The sequence below is a fragment of the Lonchura striata genome, chromosome 4 (genome assembly GCF_050655825.1).
Source record: "Lonchura striata isolate lonStrDom1 chromosome 4, ASM5065582v1, whole genome shotgun sequence".
Taxonomy (NCBI): Eukaryota; Metazoa; Chordata; class Aves; order Passeriformes; family Estrildidae; genus Lonchura; species Lonchura striata.
Window position 1 is genome coordinate 47,067,776 of NC_140706.1, and position 7,741 is coordinate 47,075,516.

Sequence of the window (7,741 nt, forward strand, 5' to 3'; positions counted from 1 at the left end):
AACGCTGCTATCCTGGAATACCCCCTGTGACTTGGGTCTGTGTCCACTCCTGCTCTCCCCTGCTAATTGGCATTTGTTCCTGTGGGACCGAAAGAGCCCTTGCTGTACTGTGCCAGATTGTCAGTGGACACAGATGTGCTAGTAAAGATGACCAAGTGATGATAGTGCTACCCTGGCAGCAAGACTAGGTTTAAATCATTGTGATATGGAACAAATTATTCCAGGTGAGACTCAAAACCAGCACCTAAATTTCTGATGTGCAATTTAGGCAGACATCAGAATCTAACCTTGTCTCTTTTTGGTGCCCGAGGAGATGATTATGATGTATTTCCCACAGAAAACATCTTCAAGGATTTAAATGCTCCTACCTAATGGCTGAGTTAATTACCCAGACACTTCTGTACAAGTGTGGGGCCACTCTCTGCCCCCACACTTGGTTCTGAGCGTGTACTAAAAGTAGTTCCTGCAAGGATCACAGCACGGATAGTCTAGTTCATATACACAGAGCTATCCCAGTACCTAGGAAACACTCAGTCTTCCCCCTCACCAAAACCAGCAGATAGAGAACAGAGGAGTTGAGCCAGGATTATTTACAGCTAATCAGGCCAACATCACAGGATGGTCTGGCTCCTCATGCTTCTGGATTGCCTGGACCAGAGCCATTTTCCCTGTATTACATAAAAGAACAATGCTTCAGCTAACTTTGGCTTCTTATGCAGCAAGTGATGACAGATTCACTAGTTGTGCTTATAGGGACTCACCAGCTCTACTGAATTATCTTCTGTTGGAGTTTCCACTTTGGATTAGACAACAGAAAAGGCAGTCACTTAGTTTGATGGCTCAGTCAACTTGCAGAAAATGTAGGATCTTAAGGACCCAATCCTTGCTTCAGGCTCTAGGACAGCAGAATCCACAGCATCAGTTGTCTGCACACTCCTTTGAAACCAATGCAGTGCATAAGGCTTTGAAGCAACCATTCTGTTTCCTGGTGGCCTCCTGCTCTGATCTATGTGGCAGCTAATCGGGCTAAAGCAAGACTGGCAGGAAATGAAAGACGCTACTGAGACTTGAGAAATGCTCTGTAACCTCTCCCGTAAGGCAGCTGCAGTTTTTTCCCTTCATTTGCAAGGGGACTAACATGCAAGGAAGCCTCTTTTTCAGAATAAGGACCTAACACAAAGTATAACATTAGAGGGGAAATAAGTAAGTCCATAAATAACCAGAAGTCTGTCAGCTATGAATACCTTTCTCCTAAGTCAGGTCAGTGAAAAACTACTGGGCTAAAAAGGAAATCAGCCAAAAGGAGAAGCTGCAATAGGAAAATGGTTGGCTATAAACACATTCCAAGATGAAACCAAAAACCTAGAAAGTATGGCCAAACACATTCATTTCTCCACAACACACCAGGAAGAGAAACTTTGGATTAATGTATGAATTTACCCTTTGAGTCTCCTCATAGATATGATGCTCAGGTTTAGAAAACCAAGGAAGCAAATGGGCATCTGCCCAGGAAAAGAAACATATGTGCCAGAAATAGGGAAAATGAACCTCTCGATCACCAGGTTTTGGCCAGGTCAAAACAAGGACTGAAATACTGCTCCCCATCCTCCCAGATAAACAGTCATGCCTTCAGGCCATGGATTTTAAATGAAGGCTTCTCCTGCAACAAGCATGCCTCCACTGAATCACAGATGTCTGCTTGGCTGAGATAACAGTTTCTGCATACCTGGTCTGGGGACCTTAGAAAACCAAGGTTTTCTTCTTGTGAATGCTGTTCTACAAATCACATTTTGATAAACTCACCCATCTCACCTTCCAGAAACCCAACAAATACAAATAAGCAACAGGTTCATTAACCTGTCAGCTATGGAAAATCAGCATAAACCAGAAGAGCTAGAAGAAGAATTTCTGCTTCATAATAAAAGAGCAACTCACCCAAGAAGTGGACTGTACTGTTCACTGTGCTGAGAAAAGGTAACTGACATAATAAAATCTTCACAGAATAAGAAAAATAACATACTCCAAAACCTAATGATGGTCAGAAGTGTTATTTGGACAGGCTATTCTTTGAATTGTACAAATTTCCTACAGCTAAGAAGAGTGGCTAAAAAAGTCCTACAGGATATCTGTTTGGCTGAGTTAGGACATCTGTGTCTTTTAAGACAGAGAAAAAGCCACAGAAACAAGGACTCAGATCTTGACAAAGCAGAATGCTATAGAAGGATTAGTTCTTCTTGGCATCTGCCTGTGAAAGCAAAGTGCTGGGTAACAAAAGAGGAGACAGCACACAGCACAACATGGCAGTGACTACATCCCTTGACTGAAAAAAGCCCAAGACAGACAAGATTCTTACATTCTACTTGTTGCTTTTGCTACCCTGAAATGTTTCCTTTTTACTCTTCTCTGTGAAATGTTTAATTTTGTCAACAAATTCTTTAATTCTACACTCTATTAATGCTAAATTAATAGGCAGTAATCATATTTGCAAACAAATCATGTGACAGAACAGCCACTGCTTTTTTCCTGTAAAGACCTGATAACTTCAAACTGTACTCAACTTTTTATAACCTGAAAGAATTCACAATCAAAACATCCTAATCTAATAACTCTCAACAAATTTAACCATGGATGGTTTTAGCCACTGTTTGAAAATTCAAATTTTATAAGGCAGATCTCACATATGGTCAGAGTTTCCTTTTGAGTGGGACTGGTATAACTGCATGACCCAGAAATTAAACCACTCACAGCACTTAAGTTAATCACTGAGCAGTCTAATTCTGCCTATACTGGTACTGATATTTAATTGTTTAGTAAGTGTGAATTTACTGAAATTGCATACTGAAAAGGAATTGCAAGCCATTTCTCAATTACTCATTTCTCAAGTAGTTTATTCCCTTCCCTCTAGTCCATTTGATTTCACTTCTACTCTAGGCCTCTTCCCTCCTCCCCCTTCTCTCCTGTGTTTGACTCCTCTGTTCTGGGCCTGCCCTCATTGGCAGAAGAGCTCCCTGCTGATGGAACCCTGCTCTTGCCCAAGCAGAAGCAGTCCCCCCTTTCCAATGACCTAATGCTGGATTTCCTTTGAACCTAAAAAAATGGACTTAAATCTAGCACAGGTCTAACACTTATACTGTATTTTCATTCTGTCTCATTTGGAAATAAATACAATTCAAAGGAAGAAAGGGGAGAAAGACTATTTTCTAGACAAGTGAAGGAAGAATTTCCCTGCATATGTGTTCCCCAAGCACATCTGAAGGATGGTACTTCCTTAGCTCCCAGGTGTGTCGTGAGGATCAGATACAATTGTATGTAACTCATGTAAACCACAGACAGAAGAATTAAGAGATTTTTAAATGAGATGCATACAGCTACACTACAGGTATAGTTATCTTAGCAGCCACCACACAATTATATAAACATGGAATATACTGTATTTATCAACCAAAATTCAAATTCTTCAGATCACATTACTCCAGCCATTGTCTCACTAGCTTAATCCTTTGCCATTTTTGGGCAGGAGTTAGCTCACTTTCAGAGGCAATGGCAAGGAAACCCAGACAGAACAGAGAATAAAGCACAGAGAAAGCTGATGGGTGTGGATTTAAGAGTTTCACCTGAACTATTTTCTATTGGGCACTACTGCTTTTGTAGCATTTGCACTGCCATGACCCCAGGGAAGTGTGGAGAGACCCATGCTTAGGCTGAGGGTGTAACTAAGTAGAAGCAGCAGCTCATAGAAAAGATGAAAGGGAAGAGTGGAAACACCAGTTCCAGCTACACACCACTCTTATCTGAACTATGAAGACTAGGCAGGACTTTCTCACCTGTCCCTTTATTACCAGATTTCAAACAGTTTATTTTAGATATTGTGGCCAATATTTAATTAAATTAAGCAGAAGACAACTCCTAACTAGGATTGAAAAGCCTGCCACATTCTTTGCAGCATACAGTAGTTGGGGTTGAAGGATGTCCTTGCTAATTCACATCTTGAAATCACTTCTAGTCAAAGGTATCTAAAATCCTGTAACACATACATGCTGGATTTCCAAATATCAAACTTTGTTATTTGTAATTCTCTCTCCATTTCCCAGAAGACTCAGCAAATTATCTAAAACCACCTCCTTGCCTGCAGAAGGTAGAGAATATGGCACTCCTTTTAGATTGATTTATTTCCCAATTTCAATATAAATCCATTACAAGTTAAGCTATGTGCTTGTGGACTAGCACTACTCTCATAATATGAATGACACGAAATTCTGAGTCAAACTGATACCAGCAATAGCTAAGCCCAGTCTTATCTGTCACTGAAACAGTTCATTCCCTAAAAACACAATAAAAGCAAAGTCATAGTTTTCACTAGAAACTTTCCTCCTTGTAATGTTAGAAATGTCTACCACTGTGGAAAAGCTCTGGCCTTTGCTAAAAAGCAATGAGTCTGTGGGTAAAGACACTGCCAATTGTAAAATAATTTGACATATTCATCGTTTGCCATTATTCTCCCCTTCCACCTCTACTTCAAATGTCAATAAGCTAAGCAATGATTTCAGCTGTAAACATATGCAAATAGTATTTAGAATATAACTCTGTCTTTGAGGTAAACTATATGTTCATCTTTTGATCTAAGACAACCAAATGTCCTTACAAATTTAGATCCAAGTAACAATACTGGCTTCAGTTCATAGATTTGTCAGTTAAGCGTCAACTTAGGCAACAATAGCTTCAGTCTTCGCCAAAAATAAAATGCTAAGTCCCTAAGAAAGAGAAAGCCTTCTTCCTCAGTTTTAAGTAATGTTTTTGTTTAAAGCAATAAAAAAATGGTATCAGGAAAACCACTTTTGTGAAATTCATAGCATCTTCTCTCTGTCCCCCCATAGTCTCGCCTAATAAAAGAAAAAATTACCATTTTAAAACCCTCATCTCTCTAGTATTAAACTAATTAAATTCTCCAAGTATCTTCTGTCTCTTACTCTAAAGTAAGCTATTTAAATACCCATTCCCAATCTCAAACTTCAGACACACTGCCATGTTCCTAAAAGCACCCTGACTGGTTTCAGAATCCACAGCCTCATTCAAATCAGCTCCCTCTCAGTGAACTATTACCCTGCACTCTTATTTCACCCATGCTCCTCCTCGAAGGACTCACAGACATCTCTTAAGTCACTTAAAACATTACTGGGGTGTCCACTGCTTACTGTCTGACACTGATGTCACAGAAGCACTCAGAAATCCATCCATAAGCAGATGGGATAACCCTCTGACTCAAAGTGAAAGGAGAGGATGAAGAAATCAGGAGGCAGTACTTTTTTCTGACCTTTAGAAGAACAGTCTGATTGCTGCTGTCTGAAGTTACTAATTAGCAAGAGCAGAATTTTATTCCTGCTAGTAATTGTGTTTGAGAAATTAGATGAAGAGGAAACAGAGGAAGAAAAGTATGAAAGTTGCTGTTTTCTTTCACGTTGTCTCAAGAACGGAAAGGAGGTGGAAGAACTTGCCATCAAAGTCTATGCCAGCTCTTTTCTAATATTCTCCATTATTTTAGAAATTCGGTTCAAGATTTGAAAGTAAACTAGGGCGCCCAAAATCAGGCTCTTCAATAAATGCTTTTTTAAAGTTCTGAGGGGGATTTCAGTGCTGAGAAGAAATCATAGGAAGCTAGATGCCTCATCTGTTTAGACATTCTGGAAAACATCACTAGGCTGCCAACTGAAATAAAAGGCTTTTAGAAATTTCACCCTAAATTGTAATGAAAAAAGAATTGCAACATCAGCTGTAAGGAACCCATTAGCCGTCTTGACATATTCAGGGAAATACAGCAGTTGTCAGAAACAGTCTACCTTTTACAACCTCTTTGGAGAAAACTAACAACTAAAAAGCCTATGTAATACAAATGCAGTGTATCTTTCACCCGCTTATGCTTGTGGCTGTGTAGGAGTCAAAGCAGCAGGTCTCAAACAAAGTTAATGTAAAGTAGATGAAGATTCTGAGTTGAAGCAAGGGCTTCCTTCCAATGACTGCAGTGCTTCAATCCAAGTCAGGGCACCACTGCATGTCAAGGAGTCAGGGATCAGTGGTCCCTTCCTTGGATTATGTGTTACTTACACAGGTCCTGCCACCAACAGTGCAGAGAAATATCAGCCTGAGCCCAACCAAGATCCACTTACTGTAAATGTGTGGTTTTACCAATTTCTATTGCACAAATGTTTAATAGGTCCATTTGAGTATGCAAGGGTAATTAAGAAAAAAAAAAAAAGGGGTTTTATTTGGTGCTAATTCACCACATGCAAATTCCAGCTGTTTACTGTAGACCTACCACCAAGCATACACTTCTTCCCACAGCTCATCAGAAAGCCTCTTGCTGGTGAAAGTGGTTTATCCACAACATTTTTGTTGCTGAGGCCAAGACTCCAAATGGGGGGTTTAAGTTACTAATGACAAAAAACTTGCATTCTTTAACTAGCGAATACTGTAAGGGTTTCTCCATTTACAGAAAACCACCCAGAAGTGGTTGCTGGCAGAAAAAAATGGACCAGAATAGAAGAAGCTGTTACCAGGCAGGACAGAGATGCACAAAGCAAAGCAGCAGCAAACAACAGGCTAGGAAAAAATCCTGTTATCTGGCAGCACGGGACAGCCAAAGTAAGCGACAAGTTCCTTAGTGCCCGCCAAGCAAAAGCCTTGTGCTAAAATATCCTTCTGTGCCGTGGCCAACTTGCAGCCTCTGACCCCAGGCTGGAAACAAAGCTTGGCCTTACGCCTCCTGCAATGCCTTGTGCCACCACATGACAAAAGAAATAGTTCCTTTAATAACTAGGTTTAATGTTTTGCATTATTCCTGCCCCAGAAGCAACCAAAACTTCCAGCCAGCATTAGAGCTTTACGGTGCTGGTTTCTCTGCAAAGAATGCACTGCCGTGAGTTATTTGCAATTTATGGAACCAAATAGAAAACCTCTAGGGAAATCAAAGAGAAGAGTGAATTGAACAAGTGCAAAGTTACTCCATGGGCATACAAACCTAAATCTAATATATTATCAGTAACACCTGACATCATCACAGACTGTTCTGTCATCTCATACATTTCAATTAAGACTCTGCATAGCATTGCATTTATAAATGAACAAGTATATTGGATGGTAAATGGTATGTAAAGAGTGATTTCAGTTTTGATATGAACTTTTGAGTTCATAAAGCTCAAGGCAGATCATTCTACAAATAATCTTTACAGTTACTAGATTGTGGCTCTACTTAACCCGTCTCTAACAGAATTCAGCAGAAGCACATCCCTCTGGCAGAGAATAACAGAAAAAGCTACTGAAGGAACATATAACATGAAAAGCTCTCAAAAAGAATCACAATATCTGCTTTTGCTCCTGGTCTCAGCTCTTCCAAAAAGCACAAGGAAAAGGCATCATTCAGGTCAGTTTTATAATTGCTCACATGGTCACAAACTGTAGTGAATAAAAATACTGAGATGTGGATCACTGCTGTGGTATTAGTTAGAAAAGAACGTAGCACCACAGTTACAGGTACCTCTCTTGAAAAAACTAGCTCCAAAACTGTCAGCAGTAAATTCTTAGGAAAAGTTGGTTTATACAAACTACAGCTGCTGTGTGTAGTTTGTCCACATCTTTAAAGTTACTTGGTATTGTAAAGGGGCTTTCTCTAAATGCAGTAACAACCATATATTAAACAACAGAGAATGTCTGCTAGTACTTCCCACCTCCCAGCACCACAGGAATACAC